General features: G+C 46.1%; 1 long non-coding RNA gene and 1 pseudogene across 1 annotated transcript; one reads left to right on the forward strand and one right to left on the reverse strand.

Annotated features, from left to right (window-relative positions):
* Positions 1-1,504: 1,504 nt before the first annotated feature.
* Positions 1,505-1,654, reverse strand: LOC125991812 (U2 spliceosomal RNA; annotated as a pseudogene).
* Positions 1,655-5,110: 3,456 nt separating this feature from the next.
* Positions 5,111-8,339, forward strand: LOC137839810 (uncharacterized). The gene is made up of 2 exons (XR_011086087.1): positions 5,111-5,727; positions 7,868-8,339. It is a non-coding gene; the product is annotated as an uncharacterized lncRNA (long non-coding RNA).
* Positions 8,340-10,400: the final 2,061 nt, after the last annotated feature.

The following is a 10,400-nucleotide window of genomic DNA, read 5'->3' on the forward strand; positions in this document are numbered from 1 at the left end:
GCAGTAACCCGCGTCCGGGCGAGGGAAAACGAAATCCATTCATGTTTTTGTTCATAAGGGGCTTGTGAGAGCCGTGCTTTGTCTGGCCCCTCACCTAGGATCCGTTTGTCATGGATGACCCTACCAGGGGCATGAAGCCCCAGACAACATGGCTCCTAGGATCATTGGGGCGCGCAAACCCCTCCTCCACGGTAAGGTGATGACTAACGAAGGGGCCTCGTTTATCAATGCAGTTTAATTTCTGGTGGTACCCATTTCAATGAGCACATGTCAGTCTATTGTTATTTGGCAAAAAATATTGTTTTTGAATAAAAACCAATAACCACCCCTGTCAATTGCACAAGCACTCTACTGTTCACAAGCACAATCACAAGTACAAGTCATCTTCATCCATAAGCACATCAGTCTTTCCTTGTTAAAGTAAATCTTTAAGTCTTTCCTTCCTACAAAAGAAAATGTGTTCCATCAACTTTTAGTGTCTTAATAGACAATGATGGTATTTATTTACATATTGAAACACAATATCCACCTCCTTCAATGTTACACGTGAATGCACATACAGAGAGAAGTTTTATTCATTTTGATCAGGCTACATGAAGCAAAATATAAAGGTGAACACACACCGTTTTCGTGCACCATTTTAGCCCAATTCCATCATTTCCGGGGGGGGGGGGGAGGTCTGTCGGTGCCTCCTTACCAGCAAATTTCTGGAAGTCCACATGGCGTCTTTGATGGCAGCAAAGGTGAGCCACTGCTTTGTAAAGTCTTCTTGCTTGATTTTCAACGGGCTGACCCCATAGAGTACAAGGTCTGCATTCAGCGCTTCCCTTGCCGGGAACTGCAGGTCGCCCACAGGTCTACGGCAGCCCTGCACTACCTGAGCAGGTGCCACACAGACTCCTGGGCGCCACAGCCAGGTCGGGGGCACGTTGAGAGCGCTGACATGCCCCGGGAGTGCATAACGGACCTGACTGGGAGGCCATCATGGGCCACCATCCATGACAGGTCCCGAAGTGTGTCGAGAGGGCGGGGTGGTTGACGTTGCACCAAACTGTTGCGGGCTCGCCGAATGCGAGCTCGCACACTGGACAAATCGCTTCCCGCTCCTGTACGACAGAGATCATAGATCTGTGATTTGTTAAAATTTCGCTATTTTCTTGCTCTAATTTAAAGTTCTTCAAAAACTTCTTGGTTAAGGAATAAGAAGGTGGCAGGTTAAAAGACACAGGAATTCTTTGGTCGATGGGTATTAGCTTTAGTTTCCGGAGGTATGAGCCCATCCAGAATCGTGTCATTGCTTGGCTTTTCGGTGCATTTGGTGTAACAAGCGCGCTTCGCAGGTGCAGGGCAACATATCTGCTTCCGAGGAAGAGCTTTAAGTCCGGCACTCCTTTTCCTCCGTTTTTTTTCTTTTTCTTCATGGTGTCCCTCTTCAGGCTCTCCAACTTGTATTTCCAGATTAAGTAAAAAATGGCTCGGTCCAACACTAAAAGCACCTTCCTTGTTGGGATAAAAATAGAACTGATTAGTAAAAGCAAGGGTAAAATCACCACTTTTATGGTTAAAATTCTCTCTTCTATGGTCAGCTCTCTTAATCCCCCAAACCCAAGAACAGATACTGCACTTGATCTTAGCCAAAAGGCAGAGAAGCGATGGAGTATACGAGTGACGGACTCACTTACAGGCTTCCCCGTCTACCCATTCTCACCAACAGTTTGTTAGAATAGGCCTCTTTGGCACATGTGATTAGCTAGGTAGCTTGAGCTATGCCGTTATATTGCTGTAATCCTTCTCTTGCTTTATTAGCTTTCTCTACTCTATGACACCCTTTGCACATATGTAGAAGTCGCTCTCAGTTAAGACTACAAGGTTACACATTATCACACAGGCTAGGCAGAGTCGCCTCCTTGCAGGAAGGCGGCCCAGAGTAGTATAAGAGCAGGAAAATTGGCGCTGGGAGAGGGACCTTCTTCCGCATCTCGCAGAAAGGGCTCCACAGCTGTTTATCGATCATTTTGGCATACATTAAATAATTAAACTGTGAAGGCTGCCCATTGGTAATTACTGTTAGCATATCGAGCATTAAGGATAAAGAACTGGGAACAAACATAACAGGTTACAGTACGGAATAGAGTGCTGCTCTTCTGGGCACTAATAAACTTGTCTGCCGACTTATTTGTTCACTCTTCTTCACTCGCAGTAATGCATGTAGTTCGCGAGGCATATATGTGTCCCCTTTCAGCAGTCTCTATCCAACTACACAGTGAAGGTACCTATGAAAAGGTTAGTCCCGATGAACATGAAAGGCAAAGATTGATAATTGGCCAAGAACTTTCCAGGGGCATCATATGTACAACGGCTGCACCGAAAAGAGTTTGTCCAGAAGAATAGAACAGAACTGACACAGGATTTGAACTTACGCCTTAGGAGAGACTGGAGCCTAAATCCAGCACCTTAGACCGCTCAGCCACACTACCTACCAGTTGCAGTTACATCATTGAATTTTGTTGACAATTCTATTAAAACGTGAAAGTAGATAAAAAGTTGGTTTCTCCACCAGCATCCAGGTTAGTGCTGCCCGACTGAGCTTTGTTCATAATGTAATGAACAATATGAGTGACAATCAGAATCCAGTTGCGAGTTGGAACCGAATGCTTGTTTGCCGATTAGAGGACTTGAAGAACTTCTAGCACTGAGCAGCAGAGTGGCACAGCGGGAGCGTGCTGGGCCCATAACCCAGAGGTCGATGGATCGAAACCATCCTCTGCTATTTGGGGTTTGTCTGCTTTGGACCTTCTTTCAAGCCATGCTTTTGAGAAGAAATGTCATGCGCATATTTTCCACACGTTGGTTGTGCTGCATGGAAGTCGACCTCCATCCCATGCATACAGTTTATGAGGCATATATGTACCTTCTTTCACCATTCTCAGTCCAAATACACAGTGTAGTTACCTATTAAATGGGTACTCCAGGTTAGAATAAAAGGCAAAGATTGATATTTCTCAAAAACCTTTGAAGGGTCATGATACTTTACGGCTGCACTGACAGGATTTGGGCAAAAAGACCAGACCTGAATTGATGCAGAAGTGGCTGTGGTGGGATTTGAACAAGTCAGGAGTGAATGGAGCTTAAATAAACGACCACGTAGAACGCTCGGCCACACTACCTAATTCCTGGACGACTTTATGGAATTTTTTTGACAATTATATTAAAACTTTGGAATTGGAGGATACATAGCTGGTTTCCCCACCAGCAACCAGGTTAGTGCTGTCTGACACCGCCTTGTTTATAATGTAACAAAGAAGAAACAACTCGCAGAAGGCCTGGCACTCATCGACAAGAGCCAGCTACCCGGAAAGCAAAAATTGTGGTGCTACAACTTCACATTGTACCAAAGGGCCATGTGGCCACTGAAGATGAGCAACATCAACAGCAAACGGGTTGGACAAACAGTATAATTACACAGTCAGTATAATTGCGCGAAAGCACAAGTGGAGTAGTGCAAGTGGAGTAGTGCAAGGCAGCCATCGTGGCCCAAAAGGCAAGGACGTTATATAGCCGAGGGTGGAGGGGGGAGAGAGTTCAGGATCCTAACAGCCTGGAGTATGAAGCTGTTGGTGAGTCTGGTGGTGCGGGAGCGCAGGCTTCTGTACCTCTTCCCAGAGGGCAGTAGATCAAACAAAGTGTGAGCGGGGTGACTCACATCACTCACAATCGTGGTCGCCTTGCGGGTGAGGTGGGAGCTGTAAATGTCCTTCAGGGAGGGGAGCGAAGCACCAATAATCCTTCCAGCTGTGTTTACTATGCGCTGCAGGGCCTTCCTGTTGGAATCAGTGCAGCTTCCACCCTACACAGCGATACAGCTTGAGAGGACACGCTCAATGGTGCCTCGCTAGAATCTGGTCATGATTGCTGGTGGAGCACTTGCTTGCCTGAGTTTCTGCAGGAAGTACAGGTGGCGCTGAGCTTTCTTCGCCAGTGATGCAGTGTTGGTGGTCCAGGAGTGGTCCTCACTGATGTGCACCCCCAGGAATCTGGTGCTGCTCACTCTCTTCACCACAGCACCGTCGATGGTCAGTAGCAGGTGTTGAGTGTGACCCTTCCGGAAGTCATCAAAAATCTCCTTGGCCTTGTTGACATTCAGCAGGAGGTTGTTGTCCCTGCACCACGTGGTCAGAAGGTCGACCTCCAACCTCTATTGAGTCTTGTCGCCCTTGGAGATGAGACCCACCAGAGCCGTGTCGTCAGCAAATTTCACTATACAGTTGTTGCTGTAGGTTGCAGTGCAGTCATGCGTCAGCAGGGTGAAGAGCAGCGGACTAAGCACGCAACGCAGCCTTGGGGGGCTCCAGCGTGATGCTGCTTGAGACATTGTCGCCAAAACGTACGACTTGAGGCCTCTGACAGAGGAAGTCCAGTAGTACAAACAGCAATCTCACATACGAGTCTCTTTTTTTCCAGGTGGGTGAGGGCTGAGTGGAGGGCAGAGCAGATTGCATCCTCAGAGGACCGTTTGGCTCGGTATGCAAACTGGAAGCGGTCAAGGGTGGGGGGGAGAATGGATCTGATGTGTGTCATGACAATTCTCAATTATTCTCTGGTTTTCCCAAGTCCAGTGTCATACGTCTACAGTTAGTACAAAATGCTGTTGCAAGGCTGCTCTCGGGCAAGAAAATTTGATCACATTACCCCAATGTTAGCCAACTTACATTGGCTCTCGGTCCATTTCATATGTGACTTCAAGGTTCTTCTATTAACATATAAATCATTGCATGGCTTAGCGCCTTCATATCTCGTCGACCTAGTTGTTCCTTACTGTTAGGGTTGACAAATTATCTTGATCGTATGATTATGTTGGAATGTAGACTAGAATTATTAACTTTGTTTAAAGCTTTTGCCTTTCCTTGACTCTGAAAAGTTTAACCATTCAGTTGTCAAAACTTGTGGAAACATTCTTGCTTAGTTAGTCATCTAAAACAGCGGTCCCCAACCCCCGGTCCATGGACCGGTACCGGTCCCCACAAGAAAGAAAAAATAATTGCATTATTTCCGGAATGACGTTTTACTTTGAAAATCGACCGGATTCTCTCCTACATCTGTCACGTGAACGCCCACAAGCTAGCAAAATGAATAAAAAACAAACGCCTTTGAAACGTTTCGTTGTGAAGGGGAAAAGGCCCCGTGATGAGACAGAACAAGAGCCAACGACTCCCAAGCATTCAATAGACTATACCAGGAGTCCTACTTAAAATACGGCTTTATTGCCACAGGTGACGCTCACGCACCGAGCCCACTTTGCATAATATGCGGCGGGCATTTTTCCATTTCATTTGCTATATTTTTTTTTTGTGTGTTGTATCTGAATCTTATTTGTTCATTCATGTTTAAACGTTACCATAGCGACCAGAGTCAAAGAGTGTTCGGGGCACAGTGGCTATTACTTGTTGTTTGCGCAATGTTACGACGCTGCTAGTAAAGTTGCATTGAAGTTGTTTATGTGCCAGTTGTATCATTTTAATTTATTGTATTTATTCGCCAAACCTTAAAGGCCCGTAGGCCCTAAAAAAGAAATTTCCAAGAATAAGAAAACTGGATTAAAATCAAGGCAGAATATCCCGAGATCGCCACAAAAGCAATGAAAACCCTGCTTCTCTTTCCAACATCGTATCTTTGTGAAGCGTGATTTTCTGCGGTTACAGCAACCAAAACAAAGCTACGGATGTAATGGTGAGTTTTTATGCCAGTCGCTTCATTGTCTTTAATCGTATTTATATATTTATTATAAATGTATTGTTTATAGCTCTCGTGTCGCAAATAATTGAGGCTTTTGACGTTGCTGGCATGGTTGGGAGTGTAATTCACCTCCACTGCGATAGTGGCGTTCGATATTTGACATTTGAATATAAATCTGTCATTTTACTTTAGGAAGTAAAAGTTGTTTTCTAGAAATTCATACTTGTGATGGATGAGGAACAACAATCGGGAGCATTCTTCAAAAAGACAGACCTACAGCCAACAATATGGTTTTGATACGTTCTGTTGGGTTTGCAGCTTCGTAGTCCATTTTCCTTCAGACACAACTCGACACGATGGTGGCGTTTTGTATTCACTTCTTTATTGTTCCTCACACACACATTTGTTTTTACCTGAGCTTCTTGGCGCGCTTCCTTATATTTACCTCCGACTTCCCGTTGCCGCAAACAAGGTAAAAGCCAACGTAAAGTGTCCATAGTACATCCATTTTCTGAACCGCTTAGTCCCCACGGGGGTCGCGGGCGTGCTGGAGCCTATCCCAGCCGTCATCGGGCAGTAGGCGGGGGACACCCTGAACTGGTTGCCAGCCAATCGCAGGGCACACAGAGACAGACAACCAATCGCACTCACACTCACACCTAGGGACAATTTGGAGTCTTCAATCGGCCTACCAAGCATGTTTTTGGAATGTGGGAGGAAACCGGAGTGCCCGGGGAAAACCCACGCGGGCCCGGGGAGAACATGCAAACTCCACACAGGGAGGGCCGGAGGTGGAATCGAACCCGCACCCTCCTAACTGTGAGGCGGACGTGCTACCCAGTGCGCCACCGAGCCGCCCAGTCCATAGTACATAAAAGAGAAAACGTCTCGTCACTGCAGTAAACACAAAATATGGCATAAGACACCGAACAAATGACACAATGGCATATATAATAATAATAATATAATGAGAGCACAAATAACAGGATGTCTTCTTTATTTGGTGCCACACTTGAATGGCGTTAAAAGATTTGCCCTCAATTGAGCGGCACCTTCTGCTATACTCGTTTTGGCCACTTGGGGGCTTTGGTCTTATAATGTATTATTTATGGCCCGCCTGGACTGTCAAACTGAATAAAAAAAATCATGAAACTTGAAACTGTAAACCTATTACCAAAGGATGGCAGCACCACCGCTCTCCGCTCATTTCTGCCATGGCGACTGCAAATAAAACGAGGAAAGTTGACATTGAGGGCTGTCGCTTTCAAGAGAAATGGGAATTACAATACTTCTTTACAGAAAATCAAGGCAATTTTGATCATTTGTAAAGAGGCAGTTGTCTTGTTTAAATTATTAGTGTCAAACAATGCAGTCTTGATTGACACTAATAATGTAGTCTTGATTGACACTAATAATGATAATAATAAAAACAATAATAATAACAATAATAATAAAGCTGCCAAATTATGTGACCCCAGTGAGCATAGACCTCTATAGAAAAGCGCAATATAAATCGACAATTACAATTTTTGCATAATTAAAACCATCAAATTGAAATTAAGACAAATTCACATGCAGTGCAGTATTTAACCCGAGGGTGGCACCAAAGCAACGTTTTGGGCCAAAATGCCCAAAACTCATTGTCATCGATTAATCAGCCCTCTACAACACTAACAGTCAATGGAGCACGAACTTTTAAATAACTGTAGATTCGCAACACTCTCAAATACTTAACCGATTTTCAAATGACTTGGTTTGTCGTGTAGATGTCGGATGTATACTTATTTTATTGCTTAACCAAAAAACATCGAATAATTAAAAGGCAAATTGACATGCAGTGCGGTGTTTAACCCGAGGATGACGCTAAAGCAGCAGTTTTTACCAAAAATTCACAATTTCAATACGTAAGGACTAAAATGTCAAAATAAAGACCAGGCATGTAACCAGAATTAGTAGACACACATTTATTTTGTTAATCGGCCATAAATGAATAAAATAAAAAATACAACACGATTTCAACATGCCAAGATATGATGCATAAATATTTCTATATTTCATTATTTGTATTTTTTTTTTTGTTTTTGCTATTTTTATCTTTGGGTTTACAGGAAACAAATTTGCCATATCATTGCAGATACACCTGTCAGCGGTACGAGGAGGGCGGGCGAGAGGGTGGACTTGTGACCTGGACCGGGTTGTGACGTGACAGTGGCTTGGGCTGGAAAAGGCTGATGATGCAGGGAGTCCATTATTGGGCTTGGAGGAAGCGGAGGATTAGAACAGCAAAGAATTTCAATAAAAGAAGTGTCTGTTTCAAGGGGGCACGGTGTGGTGGAGGTGGGGGCATTAGGGGGTTCCCCCTTATTGTCCCAGCAGTGATTGAGAGCAAGAGGAGGGGAGCGAGTGAGCTGCCGGTATTGTAGTCGCTGCTCCTGTGTAGGTCCTGCTTATTAGAGGAAATGGCTGATGACGGGGGTGGAATTTTTTTTTTCTAGGTGGGAGGGGGGGAGCTGTTAACTCTTCATCTTGTGTGAACAAAGTCCTTTCCATCCCCGCTGTCCTAGGTTCTCCATGTTTACGAGTCCCATGAATCCCCCCCCCCCCCCCCCCCCCCCCGCCTCCTCCTTCAATGACACCAACCTGCAACGCAGCACTTTGTGGGGCATAAGTGGCCTTTGATTAGGACGCCTCAGTGTTCGGCTCAAAATTGGCCTACCACCATGACCCCCCCCCCCCCCACACACACACACACACACACACACACACACACACACACACAAACATTGGATGGAGTGTTTGCTGCTCTCATGAAAAGGGTTTCTTTAGCACCAAGAGTTCTTGTCTCTCTTTGTCTCTCATCTTAAAGGGAATTCCAACAAAAGGCAGAGATATGATCCAACCAAACACTTCCAGGATGTGTCGCACAGGAACTCTATAAAAAAAAGGACATTATTGAGATTAAACAGAGTGACCTGCTTGCTGGACACTTCATTAGGTCAAAAGTAGCTTTATGGATATTTATGGTGAAATTCACATTTAATATTTTAATCAAATTTGATGACGTGACATATTCTGATTACCTTCTGACTCATGTTGGCGAGCGCCATTACTGCTATCACATGACTCGTATTCGAGTCGTGATTTACGAGCGACATAAAAACTCCTTTTGGGAAGATACCGAGAACCTTGCACAACACGAAGGCCTCATGGAGCTTGGCGGGAACCGATTTTATACATATTTATAAACATAATATACATACATACATATATGTATATTCATACACTGTATGCCCTAATTGCATATTTTGTTATGGTGTCTTTGTGACTCCAACAATCAGTGACAATTTCCTTGACATTCTTGGCCATGAAAAAACGATTGTGATCCCGGTTCCGAGTTTGCCGACAAAATGAGTCATTTCTTGGAATCTATTGTGCGAGGAGCTTACGGAGCTGAAAGGAGGCAATGGGGTCTCAAAAAAAGGCAACGAATAAAGCGGAAAGATGGCAGCGGAAGGGGGGTCGAGGCGTGTTCACAAAGTTTGTGGCTACAGCTCAGTGTGTGTTGATAGCCTCCTAATCCGAGTTTTATTGGCTGTCTGTGTCCAGCCACGCTGTTGGACGGAGCAGTGGGGATGGGGAGGGGCGGCAGGGTGTGTGTGTGGGGGGGGTTCAACACATGTCCTCTTTTGTGCTAATACGCTGATTAGGCCTGAGAAAGGGCCGGACCTAGTTACGGCCTTTCTCAGGTCACCGTAGAAACCAGCCCAGTGGGGGACCTCATTGACACCCCCCTTCACCCCCCCTGTGGCAGCCCCTTCTCGAATGTACGCCGGGCCACGGGCTAGCAGCGTGTGTGTGACCGAAAGACATCGGTTGGCTGCGACGTTGTTGACCTTAACCGCCGGGGCCGCTTCCAGCCACGTTGGCCCGGAGCGAGGAAACACGCTTCCAGTGTTGTCGGGCGTCCGACCGCAGACCACGTGGCCTGGGCCCCGCGCTCGTCAATCAAAACCGTGTCGTGTCGCATTCCCCTCGTAACCAGCTCGTCATCCAAAAAAATCCCAACGCTGAGCTCGGCACATTTCTGACGCTGTCGTAATAACACGACAACGCCGGTGATGGAAAACAGATCTGCGGGCTGCTGGCGTGACACATGGACATCCTGGATGGGACCCCCGCCACCCCATTCTGTACCTCCAGTGGCAGGTCCAGTGGTTCTTCTTCCTCTTTGTTGTCACATAAAGGGCACTCTGTGTGAGTGAGGAGGCTCCAAGGGGGGAACTTTACCGCTGACCTCCACACACTCTGCTCACTGGGTGTGCCATCAAACAACAACTCAACTCAGAATTTTCCACAAAGAAGAACCAGAACCTAATCGAAAGTAGACCCCGCCCCCCGCCTCTGTGAATTGAACCTGTCACAATGAACAACCAGAACCACTAAACAGAACCAGAAGCATCGACCCATCTTTTATGATAATGCGCTCGTCAATTGGGATGACGTGGTCCGAGTGGGAATGAGACCTTCGGGGACAGGAGCCGTCGGCGCTCCGGTCGCCATCTGGCGGTTGCCGGGCCGCCAATCAAAAGGGCGTCTTCTTTCAAGAACCAAAACACGCGCTCCGCCTGAAGCTACGCGAGGGCGAGGACTTAGTTTTTTGTGACACA

The sequence above is a fragment of the Syngnathus scovelli genome, chromosome 21 (genome assembly GCF_024217435.2).
Source record: "Syngnathus scovelli strain Florida chromosome 21, RoL_Ssco_1.2, whole genome shotgun sequence".
NCBI lineage: Eukaryota > Metazoa > Chordata > Actinopteri > Syngnathiformes > Syngnathidae > Syngnathus > Syngnathus scovelli.